Source organism: Meriones unguiculatus, chromosome 1 (assembly GCF_030254825.1).
Source record: "Meriones unguiculatus strain TT.TT164.6M chromosome 1, Bangor_MerUng_6.1, whole genome shotgun sequence".
NCBI lineage: Eukaryota > Metazoa > Chordata > Mammalia > Rodentia > Muridae > Meriones > Meriones unguiculatus.
Genome location: NC_083349.1, coordinates 143671250 through 143683876, shown reverse-complemented (window position 1 = coordinate 143683876; position 12627 = coordinate 143671250). Strand labels below are relative to the sequence as shown.

Genomic DNA, 12627 nt, shown 5'->3' with positions numbered 1-12627 from the left:
CTGGGAATCAATCTGTAGACCAGGCCCACTGAAACTCACAGAGGTCTTCCTGCCCCTGTCTCCATAGTGTTATCACTAAAGGTGTGTCCAGCTAAAACTGAATTTTGAATACATCCATATTTGCTGCCATTTTTTTAAAAATATGGGGTGATGAGACAAGTATGTGTTGTGTTTCACCATTGAAAGTTGTATCACACACCAAGATCTGACAGATGGGTAATATGTAGAATGCACAGAGAAATTTGTGAAAGTGAATTGCAAAAACAAGCAGGCCTCATGGGGCTTAATGACACACAGCTTTACTCTCAGCACGAGGCGGGCAGAGGCAGCTGTATGTAAAGAGGATACTGGTACTCCTAGGAAGATGTTACAGCTGAGAATGGCCTCTGTGTGGCTTGAATCCAGTCACCTCGAATATATACTACACAAAGGTAACATTTTATTTCAATGGACTCTGCAGTACGGGCTCTGACAGGAATTCCCATATATGATCTAAAATCATTATTATTAGAGAGTTGAGTCCATTGATGTTGAGAGACACTAATGACCAATGATTATTAGTTCTTTATATTTTAATGGTGTGTGTGTGTGTGTGTATGTGTGTGAAGAATAGGACCTAGAGAGGACAGGTACTCCACAAGAAGACCAACAGAGCCAACTAACCATGGCTCAGGTGGGCCTGTGGAGAAAGAAGCACCAACCAAGGATCATGCATGGACTGGACCTAGGCCCCCTACACAGATGTAGCTGATGGGCAACTCTGTGCTCATATGGGTTCCCTAATAAGGGGAATGAGGGCTGAATCTGACATGGACTCTGATTTGCCTGCATCATTCCCCCAAATCTTAGGATTAAGGGTGTGTACTACTATACCTCTTCCTTGCTCTAAAGACCTAGACAGGACAAGGGGTGAGAGGACTTTTGTGGAGTCTAGATATAACTCCAGAAATACCAGTCCATCATGTATCATGGTCCTCAACAATTTGTTTTCAGAGCTCCTCAGAAGAAGGACCTGGATCTTGAGCATCCTCTGGGTCTTATGCACCAGCTGCCATGACAACTGGAGCTTCGCCTACTCCTGCTGGGTCAGTCTAGGCTCCAACTGCTGCTGATTGACTAGAGTTGGCAGCTGTGACAGGGGCCTGGCCACCAAGCAGGTCTTCTTGGTGACCATACCTAGCATCATCCCAGACCTGATCACCATGCAGAGAAACTTCCTGGCTGGAGTTGATTTTGGGAATGGAGCCCACACAAATGTGCCTGGACATGTGGACTCTCCATTGGTAGAGGCAACAACAGACAGGAGATCAGGTTGACTCATCACCAGGTTTAGAGCTTCCATTTATCTCTGGCTGTCCTTCTGGAACATCATAGCAATTCTTTTGTTTGTACTTAGCCCAGTAGGTCTTGAACCAGATCTAGAAAGACAAAGGAGGCATCAGAGGAATATGAATTTGCTCCTGAATGAGTCACAAGGTGAAGTTTCTGCATGGCAGGAGTTGGTCTAGCAGTAGTCCATCATTCAGAAACACAGAGGGCAGAGGCTCTAAATCCCTAAATGAAGTATGAAGGTAAGGTACATATGACCTGACACCAAAGGACTATGGACATTTTGTGTTAGCAAGTCTGGGATTTTACTCTGAGCCTAGAGGTCTAGGTCTCTGAGACTCTTTTGGGAGACACATTGCTCACCTCCCCAGGTTGTTGGTACCCAGGGTGAAGCATGTCCAGTCTCAGATACACATATGCCCACCACCCACAAGTGCCCAAGCATTGAAAAATCAGAGTGGGGATTCTGATAAAGGTGCAGGGGCCTGTTGGGGGAATGGCTATTGTGGCATTGTTAGAGAGGGACAAGAGAGAGGCAGACCTGGATCTTGTGCTCTGTCACTCCAGTCATTTCTGCCAGAAGCATGTGTTGCTCCAGGCTTGGGTACATGCACTCATCAAAATGTTCTTGCAGCTTTTGTTCCTTGGTGTACACAGTGCGTTGCTTCTGCTGCACCCTAGGAGCCACAGGACAAACTTATTGGTCACCATCTTTATCTGACTGCACCATAGATCCTGGGGAACTCTGGAAGCAGAAGTCACTGGAGAACATAAAACTATCTGATAACTTGGGTGCCCCGAGTGGGTTCTCAGCATTGGGAAACCTGGGTACACTAAGGAACCTAGATGCACTCACAGACTTGGTTTCATTAATGGTCCTAGGGACTCTTGGGGACATAAGTACCTTTCAGGGACTGGTGCCATTGCAGACTTGATTGCATTGACATTTCTGGGGGACTTAGATTTTGAGACCTTTGGGAACTTAGTGTGTTTGTAGGGACTGGATGCCTTTGGACACTTGACTGCATTGGAATTCTTGGTGATCCTAGTGGACTCAGAGACATTTGGAGACATAAGTTTCTTGTAGGATGTTGAGGCATTTGGAAACTTGTTTCCATGGGTGCATATGAAGACAGTTAGAAATTTTTATGCAAGCAGAAATCTTGCAGCATATGTGGGCTTAAGTTTCCTTGATTGGCTAGATATTTGCTGAGATCCTTATGCACTGTAGACATGGAAGCATACTGTGATCTGGTCCTAATGGAGTACGTTCCTGTCCTGGAGAACCTAAAAAGAGGAAACACATTAGAGAAGCTCCACAGACCCCACATCTATCCATCATGTCTGTGCAGCATTGCTCCAGACTTCATATGCAGCAGGGATTACTCAGGGGCCTCATTCTTTCTCACCTGCCTCTTTGTCTCCTATGCCCATAAGTTATCTCAACATTGCAGCAAACATGCAAACAGGGAAGCTCCAATGGGAAGGACTCCTCCAATGTTCAAAAGTTCCAGGTCCTTTTTTCTTCCCCTGGTGCCCTCTGTCACCATCCAAGGACTGAAGGGTCTTAGAGCAGGCAAGATCCAACTGCCCCCATCCCACCCCCATCTTCTACAAAAAAAGCATGCATGGCATGCACGGTTCTTCCATCTAACCCAGATCCCGACTGGTATTGAAGCTCTACTCCAAGGACCTGGCCTTACCTGAATCTCCTTCCAACACCCTCTCTACAGCTCCACCTTTCAGCCCTTCATATTCAGAAGACATTCTTACTCTGTCCCCCTACTCAATCTGCAGCTCCATTGTATGGAAGGCTGGCCAGGTTGAGGACATGTTTCTTGATTGACAGATATACTCAGTGCTGGTTTAGTTGGAGTCTGAGAAACTAACATAGCCTTGGAACCATCATATTTGGTCTCCTTTCTCTTTGGGACTCCAGTCCAGAATAAATTTGGCCCTCACAGTGAACATCTCAGGAAATGGGCCTCTACACAGCCTGTTGTGTAGACCTCCTCGTTTCTTTTCACTGCTGCCACCTATTAATTTCTTCCTACTTTCTTCTTTATTTAAATTGAGACAGGATCCCTTGTACATAGCCCTGACTGTCTTGGATCTCACTCCATAGACAAGGTTGGTTTTCTAATCACAGAGCTTCTCCTTCCACTAACTTCTGAGTGCTGGGATAAAAACTGGTCCATACTCTCAACTTGGTTGCTTCTTCTAGATGGGCAAGAACCTGATCAGCCTTCACACTTTCCTGGATGTCACATTTTCCAGTCACAATATCACAACCCTGTCCTGCCTCTCTGGGTAATCTGGATCTTCACTTTAGTCCCAATGTCACTGGAGATACCATTTTGAGTTCTTTTTAGTCCTGAATGCATATGATTAAAGAAAATTAGATCAGTTTCCACCTCCTACAGTCAAGCCTTTCCATCAATTGCTCTAGGATTTCTATATGACACAGGGCTCATGTTTGTGCCTTGGATGGAGAACAGAACATAAAAGCATTGTAGCTGCCTGGGTGTGGTAGCACACACCTTTAATTCCAGCACTAGTGATTCAGAGGCACTTGGATCTCTGAGTTTGAGGCTAGCCTGGTTTACAAAGTGAGTCCAGGACAACCAGTGCTCTGTTACACAGAAAAAACCCTGTGTAAAAACAAAGATAGACAGACAGACGAAAGAAAGAAAGAAAGGAAAGAAAGAAAGAAAGAAAGAAAGAAAGAAAGAAAGAAAGAAAGAAAGAAAGAGAGAGAAGCAAAACCAAATTTGACTCAAGGAAGATCTCAGTTTACTGGGCAAATTCCAGGAAGCTTTCTTGAAGACCACTGAAGATCAAAATCAACTGGAAGCGTGGCAGTGGTGGTGCTTGCCTTTAATCCCAGCACTTGGGAGGTAGAAACAGAGGCAGGCAAATCTCTTTGAATTTGAGGTCAGCCTGGCCTATAAAGTGAGTCCTGGATAGCCAGGGCTACACAGAGAAACCCTGTCTTGAAAAAACAAACAAACAAACAAGAAAACAAACAAACCAACCACAAAATCAAAAGTATATTTAACAAAATAAGACCTGGTGGAGAATTTGTCTCCATGTCTTATTTTGTATATAAATTTAGTCTTTAATTAACATCCAGGACCCACATGTGGTGGCTGGAAACTAGGCTTTCCTTTCCACTATGTCAACTATGGAAATAAAATTCAGGCTTGGTGACAAGGTATTTGGCTGTGCCTTTCCCAAGTTTATGATTTCTAGACTCTAAGGGTCATGTCTCTAGGGAGAGTAGAGAGTGACACTTGCTTCTGTAGCTCAGGCTGATCTGAAGCTCCCTGCATGACTGAGAATGGCTGAATATCTTGTTCCACTGGCCAACAAATACTGAGATTAGAGGCCCAGACTATTTTAGTGTGTCTTTACCATGCTCTTTAGCTGATACTGAGTATCTCATGGAGATATTGTGCCATAAATGGATATTTATTCTGCTTCCTTTTGGAAATCTTGTGTCTTAGGGGCACATTTTATCTCCCTCTGAGAGATCCAAGATTTAAAATTCAAATCTTGGGGCCACATAACTAGGGTCCTGGATAAAAGTTTAGACAAACTTTGGGTTAATTGAGACATGTTTGGCCCACTGCAGGGAGTAATCATGCTTGCCACATTTCTTCCTGAACTTAAGAGATACGGTTTTCTGGCAACCCACTCTGTTGTAAGTGAAAGTTAATATTTACTAATGATTATCTTTTAGTAATGCTGTTGTTAGTCATAAACAGCTGTATACACAAATCACCACACAGAGACTGGGTTTATTTAGTTAATCTAGACCACAATGCTGGGCAATAGTTACTCCCTCCTAAACCTCCAAACCCTCATAGTTTCCTAACATTTAGATTTCCCACATTATACTTGCTTTTTGTGAAATCTTAGGTCTGGTTCATGCTCCACGTCCTCCAAGATCTCTCCTCCGGCTCTGTTCTAGCTCTCCTCTCGCCCCTTCTTCTCCCACTCATTTCCTGCCCTCTAGATCCTCCCCTCTTTCCTGTCCTCTGGCTCCTTCCAGCTCAACATTGTGTCTAGTTGCTTTATTTTGGCCTGTTTACACAAAAGTTGATAACAGGATGCTTAGAATGAGTATCACAATGCAATATCCGGATTGAAACCGGGGGCGGGGGAGAAATCAGGATTTGAATGAACAAGGGTAAGGTGTACACATTTTAAAAGAACATTATACACCACCACCCAGATGGCCCCAGATGACCACAGTGAGTGCTAACTGTTCTTCCCTAGCAACAGCTAATCAGCATATTCCAGGCATTACTCATGATCAGATACCCTCCAGATGACTGGGCCAGGACTGTTTTTGGTCTTGCCACCTAAAGTAGACACCCTACCCAATCATGTAATGCCAAGGCTTGGAGCCCTTCTCTTGCGGTTTTGCCCTTTAAAAACTCTGTTCCCCTAGAACCCGGGGCTGCACTCCTCCTGCTTCAACAGGGAGCTTGCAACCTGGGCTCAAGCTTGTACCAAATAAGCCCTCACGTGTTTTGCAATGGATTCAATTCCTGGTGGTCTTTTGAGGTCTCACCATCTAGGCACAGCATTTTTGGAGGTCCCACTGAGATTTCCCAGGCCCCCAGGACCTCAATCCAGAGGGTCTAGTACCGGCCAATGAGTGTTCTTTGTTTCAGTGTTCTGCCTGATAGTGTGTGCACTCAGTGTGGCAAAGAGTGACTAAAGGGTAGATGTGCCTATGGGGGGCAGTCACAGCCACTGAAGTCAAGGATACATTCCTGGCTTCTCTGGTCTGTTTTTGATGGACACTCAGGTAGAGCTCCACTGTCAGGAGGTGGTTCAGATAGAACCCACCTACTGCTCTGGGCTTCCGTGGCAGGGAAACCAGAGCAGAAATCTGAAGGTCTGTGGGTCTGAGCTTAGATTACAGAACAGTTGCACTGCCACTTAGTTTGTGCTTTCTTAGTTTATGTCTTTCTATTTTGTTCCTTATGTTTATGAAAAACCTTTTTGAGGTGGATGTTGTACTTGCCCCAGAGAGGGACTGTGTTTCTGTTCTGGAGGAATTTTAATAGAGAAAACAAGTCTTTGTCAGCTCCTCACCTCTCCATGCCATTTTCCCATACCCCACCATGAGCGGAGGCCAAGCACTTAGTTTCATTTTTATTTTAAGTAGCAGAGTGGCTACTTTGTTTGTGTTTGTCTTTCTGTTTTATTCCTTGTGTTTGTGGTCTTGTTTGTATTGGACTGTGATGGACGCTATGGGACAGACTTCCTCTAACCCCTTCCTGCTCCTCCTGACTCTTCCACCCACATGTCATTCTCCCTGCAGCAGGATCTTCAGAGCGGCTGGATCAGTGGGCGCTCCAGCAGTGGGTGCTCCAGCGGTGGTCAGGATTCGAGGGTGGGCAGGGGATGAAATTGTCAGGACTGCTCCCTGCCAGCTAGCAGCCACTGCTGAGCACACTTTCATTGTGAGCAGGGTGGGCTATGTGAGCCTGCCTAGGCTGGTGGGCGCATTTCTACCTGGAGGGCAGAGGTATGGAGCTCTAGTTGCATAGATGGGCTCCACGTGCGCAAGCCTGCCTTCTGGGAGGGGAAATGGCAATGGTAAACTTCCACCATGGTGGTCTCCACTACTCTTCCAGGCTCAGCATGAGAGGACAGAGAGGCGAGGAGACACACCAGGGGATGGCTGCATCTTGTGGCACCCTGGGAAACACTGCCAGCAAGTCCCAAACTCTCTCGTAGATTTAACAGATAACTAAGTGCTTGAAATTTCGGCTGGATGGAGTAAGAAAAGTTATGTCTGTCTGTTTAAGTGTATGTATGGCCATTCCATGTTTCTGACTGATCTTGTATGGCTAATAAACTCTGTATGTCTTGGTTATGGTTTAACAGTTATTGGATATGTTTAAAGGTTAAATTCAAACTCTTGTTTAGAACATATATGTGTGTGTGCATATATGTTTGTAATATCTCTAGAAGCACAGATGTTTTAAAATAGCAAGCATGTGGCTTGCCATGCCATATGATGTGACTTTGTCATCTTTAAATTGCCATGTGGAATGGGTCCGGGCAAAGAAAGAAAAAAAAATTACAGAGCCTCTTAGGCGTAATGAATTCTGTTAATCATCCTATTTCCTTTTAGACTAAGAAGACAAGTCTCATTTCAAATTAATATTGATTTTAGAGATTGGATTGTTTGCACTGGTAAAATTTGATTTTGACTTTTAAAATTATGATTATGCTTTGTGACTTTACTCCTAAAAAGGGTACTTTATTTTAATATTGCAATAACATATTTCTTCTAAAAATGTGTTTACGGCTATGAGACATTTTAAAGTCTATCAGATATTTTATAATAATGTCTTTATGGATTTTATATATAAACATCTATATAAAATTTAGGGTTGTGTTTTTGTGGCATACTGTATGTGTGATTCATCCCTGGTTTGTGAAGATCTATTCAGATTAACAGGCTGACTTGAAGTGTGTGCCTGGAGGCCAGTTCCTGAGTGAACGGATTAATGCTGTTTCTTTCTGGCCGATAGGTTTGGTATTTGCAGAATAGTCCAGGTACAGTTTAAAATTGTTCTGTGCTGTTGTATTGTGCAGTTGGTTCTAAAACTTATTTGATTACAATGTTAGAACTTGGTTACAGGAAACTGTAAATGCTCAACAGTGCTATATCGTGGGAGGCAGCAACTCCATCAGTGGCACCTAATGGGTATGTTTTAAATTGCTGACTATAGCCTGTAAGAGCACATGGCTAGCCACCACGTTGGTTCAGGGATAAAGAGGGTGGAACCATGGTTTTACCACCATCTTTGTTGAGAGCTACCGGCTGTGATCAGTTCCCTGTTTAGTGCTAAGTGCAACTTCTGTCCTTTAAGCTTTATGCTGTTCAATATTAATGCAATGTGATAGGATCAGCAAGATTTGCTGGCCCCTCTGTGAACTGCATCTGATTGAAAGTTTTGTCTTGATTTTAGTTCAGAAAGATATTTAACGTTATGCTAATGACTGCAGTTGGTTACAAGATTGAGCTTTACCTAGACTGTTGTTTTCAAAGGTTAAGCCTAGGATGGGTAACTATAAAGTTTGCCTATGTAGATCTACTTAAAATAGATATAGTCTTAAAATGCTTATCTAAGGAATGTTCTAGAATTAGAGATTATGGCATTATGTTTTACAGGATGTAATTTAGGGCAGATAACTAAATATAGACAAAGAGTAACTCATATGCTGGTCCTCAAACTTGTCAGAGATCTGTGGAATATGACATTTTAACATGTGTAAGCTTATTATGACAGAGAGTCCCCAAATCCTGGCAGTAGCTCCCCAAGATTTCCAAGAAGATTTGGGCACAATGACAGAGGACTTCGACTCTGGATTGTGGTATGCTAACCACTGGGTAAGACTGCCCCAACTGGCCCACTACTAGGGCCCAGCCTAAACTGTGGGCAAAGCTGTGGACACCTGGAGAGTCATTGGTTCACATTGCTGAAGATGAGGTGAGGTCAATCTCTCATGTTCTTTTTTTTTTCCCACAGAAACAATTTCTCATCTTTTGTTCATGATGACTGGACTGCCTCTGCTTGTGATGCCATAAGACCATAGGAGCCATGGACAACTGCCTAGGTGGTGGACTGACTAGTCATCTCTGTCATTTGATTGGTACATAGATTGGTACATTTATTTAGCTTATAATTTATCCTTCTCAGGTCTCTGATCATATTGACTGATAAGCTAAGCTAGTGGTAGCTTTGCAGCTAAAGAGCAGACAATTAGATTCACTGTTAGTTCATGAGGCAATTCATTAGCTAGTTAGAACTGCTAATGACTAGATCTTTTATCTAGAAAGGCAAAGGGATTGCTTGCTCACAGGCTTCATGTTAATTGTCTGTCTCTTGCAGTAAATAACTGGATAAAAAGATGTAAAGTTTGTGTAAGTTCTGAGGATATGAAAATTTAAGTGAAAATTGAGCATCTAAGAAAATGTTTTAAAGTTGGTAAATGCAAGAAAGACTGGAGGGTCTAAGTAGGTGTTTTAAGATATGTGAATGTAAGTTGTAATGATGTAAGAAATTAAATTAAGGCATATTGAAAATGGGAGATATTTCAGGTTTCTTCCCCCAAGCTATTGTCATGCTTATGTTGTTATAAGATTTCAGAAGTTCAGAGTTATGACGTTGATCAACAGATTTCTGATAGGCTGATGGAGCACTGACTGCTTATTATTCAGTCACAAGCTTGAGATTTTAATTTCCCTTTGGTTGTCTTCTGGAGATAGACTTAAAGGTGCTTCTCATCATACTAAAAACATCTGTCTAATGTGTATATCTGACCCAAAAGCCATAGCTTTTTCTAGGTCTTAATGCCATGAGTCTACTTCTGCTGTCTTGTAGACACCTGTTAACTGCTTTTTCTAAGGTATGGATCTTAATACAATGGTAATATTATTATATTTTCTTTTGTAAACTAAAAATTCATGAGTTTTAGGAAACCAAAAAGTGAGAAGACCTGGATCTGCCATAGCTCAAATGGACCCCAGATGAGTTTTTCTCTTGGTCTTGGGATTCCTCACTTTCCCCATTTACTAGACAAAATTTAACTCTAGTCTGAATTTGTCTCAGCAGATTTTCACCTGGCTAACAGAATCTATTTGGGGATCAGCCATAGATTGCAAGCTGAAATCTGGGCTTGCTGGAAGCTGACATGATTGCTCCCAGCCTCTTCAGGTGGATCAGCTAACCAGATGCTTCTGAGTACTGCCCCATTGCCTATCCTCTGGCTGGCATTTCAGTCTTCCTAGCCCCTGATGCCAACGGTCCTATTGTCAGTCAAACTGAAGCAGTTTCAGAAGAAGAGACCTTTGCCCATAATCTCACCTAACAAGCTGAAATAATATATCAAATGTGGCTCCCTGGCACAAGGTTAAATGGGTTCCTATAGTGTCAATTGACACATTGAAAATAGACCCTTAGATCTATTTCTTCTGGTTATTGTACCTCTTGGACACATCTTGAGGATTCGAGGTAGTATTCTCTTTTGGGGTCTCGCCATCTAGGCACAATACTGTTCTCTCTCTCTCTCTCTCTCTCTCTCTCTCTCTCTCTCTCTCTTGAGATAACCTCCAGGAGCTGGGATTACCAGTATGTCCTACCACACAGTAGACTTGGTGTTGAGGATGACACCACTGTGTCTACTGAGCTCCACCCTAACGGTTTTTTTTAATTGTATTTATTTATTTATTTTTATTGCTGCTTAGGCACACTGACTGGAATTTGTGAAGAGCATGCTGATAATCCTCTTTTTTGCTGGGATTGTAGAGATGTGCACCAGAACTAGATTTCTGTTTCTTTAATGACTTATTTTTATTTTTGTCATTGTGTCTTATTGAAACTACAAAACTAAAACCTTTATGGCCTGTAGTACTGCCAATTAGATGTTTGACATGATGTCCCATTTGGAGGCATTTATGCTTAATTGCCACATCTTTGTAACTGCAGACATTTGCCCATTTACTGCCTCTATATACCAGGTTAGTATAGCCAGTGTGTGTTTCCTCAGAGGAGGAGAAGGGAGGATCAGGTGAAGGCCAGCCTTGACTACACAACTCCAATGGACACATGTGCTATAGGAAAACCTGCCTTGAATGGAAAAACAAACAAACAAAAAACAAAACCATGAAACAATGAAAAGCAAAACAACTCCGTAAGTCTCTAGATTTTTAATGAGAAAAATGGTCATAGAGTGTTGGTATAATGTGGAATCTATACAGTTTATCCTTGTTCATTCAAATGTTGATTTCTTTACCCCACTCTCTGGTTTCAATCTGGACATTGCATTGTGATGCTTTTTTAAAATTTTTTATTTAACTTTTATTAATTACACTTTATTCACTTTGTATCTCCCCACAAGCCCCTCCCTCCCCCTCAGGGGGAGCTTGGTTAGGGTTACACCAAGATACTTTATGTCATTTGTGGCTATTGTGAAGGGTGTTGTTTCCCTAATTTCCTTCTCAGCCCTTTTGTCTTTTGTATACAGGAAGGCTCCTGATTTTTTTTTTTTTGAGTTAATTTTGTATCAAGCTACTTTGCTGAAGGTGTTTATCAGCTGTAGGAGTTCCCTGGTAGAGTTTTTGGGGTCACTCACATATACTATCGTATCATCTTCAAATAGTGATAATTTGACTTCTTCCTTTCCAATTTGTATCCCCTTGATCTCCTTCAACTGTCTTATTGCTATAGCAAGGACTTCCAGAACTATGTTGAAAGAGATATGGAGAGAGTGGGCAGCCTTGTCTTGTCCTTGATTTCAGTGGGATTGCTTTAAGTTTCTCTCCATTGAGTTTGATGTTGGCTATAGGCTTGCTGTATATGTTTACATATGTGCCTTGTATCCCTGATCTCTCCAATACTTTAAACATGAATGGATGTTGGATTTTGTCAAATGCTTTTTCAGCATCTAGGGAGATTATCACATGGTTTTTTTCTTTCAGTTTGTTAATATGGTGGATCACATTGATGGATTTCCGTATATTGAACCACCCCTGCATACCTGGGATGAAGCCTACTTGGTCATAGTGGATGATATCTTTGATGTGTCCTTGTATTTGGTTTGCAAGTATTTTGTTGAGTATATTTGCATCAATGTTCATAAGAGAGATTGGCCTGAAATTCTCTTTCTTTGTTGGGTCTTTGTGAGGTTTAGGTACCAAGGTGACTGTGGCTTCATAGAATGAGTTTGGTAATGTTCCTTCTGTTTCTATTTTGTGGAATAGTTTGAAGAGAATTGGAGTTAGCTCTTCTTTGAAGGTCTGGTAGAATTCTGTGCTGAAACCATCTGGTCCTGGGCTTTTTTGGGGTGGGAGACTTTTGATGACCGCTTCTATTTCCTTGGGGGATATATGACTATTTAATTGATTTACCTGGTCCTGATTCAGCTTTGGTAAGTCGAATCGATCAAGAAAATTGTCCATTTCATTTAGATTTTCAAATTTTGTGGCATATAGACTTTTGAAGTAGGTCCTAATGATTGTTTGGATTTCCTCAGTGTCTGTAGTTATGTCCCCCTTTTCATTTCTGATATTGTTTATTTGGATGGTGTCGCTCTGCCTTTTAGTTAGCTTGGCTAAGGGTTTGTCTATCTTGTTGATTTTCTCAAAGAACCAGCTCTTGGTTTCATTGATTCTTTGAATTGTTTTATTTGTTTCTAATTGATTGATTTCAGCCCTGAGTTTGATTATTTCCAGCCATCTACTCCTTTTTGGTGTGTCTGCTTCTT

The 12627-nt window shown here is 42.1% G+C and overlaps 1 pseudogene; it reads right to left on the bottom strand.

Annotated features, from left to right (window-relative positions):
* Positions 1 to 959: 959 nt before the first annotated feature.
* On the bottom strand, positions 960 to 6446 carry LOC110539542 (uncharacterized; annotated as a pseudogene).
* Between the last annotated feature and the right edge of the window lie 6181 nt (positions 6447 to 12627).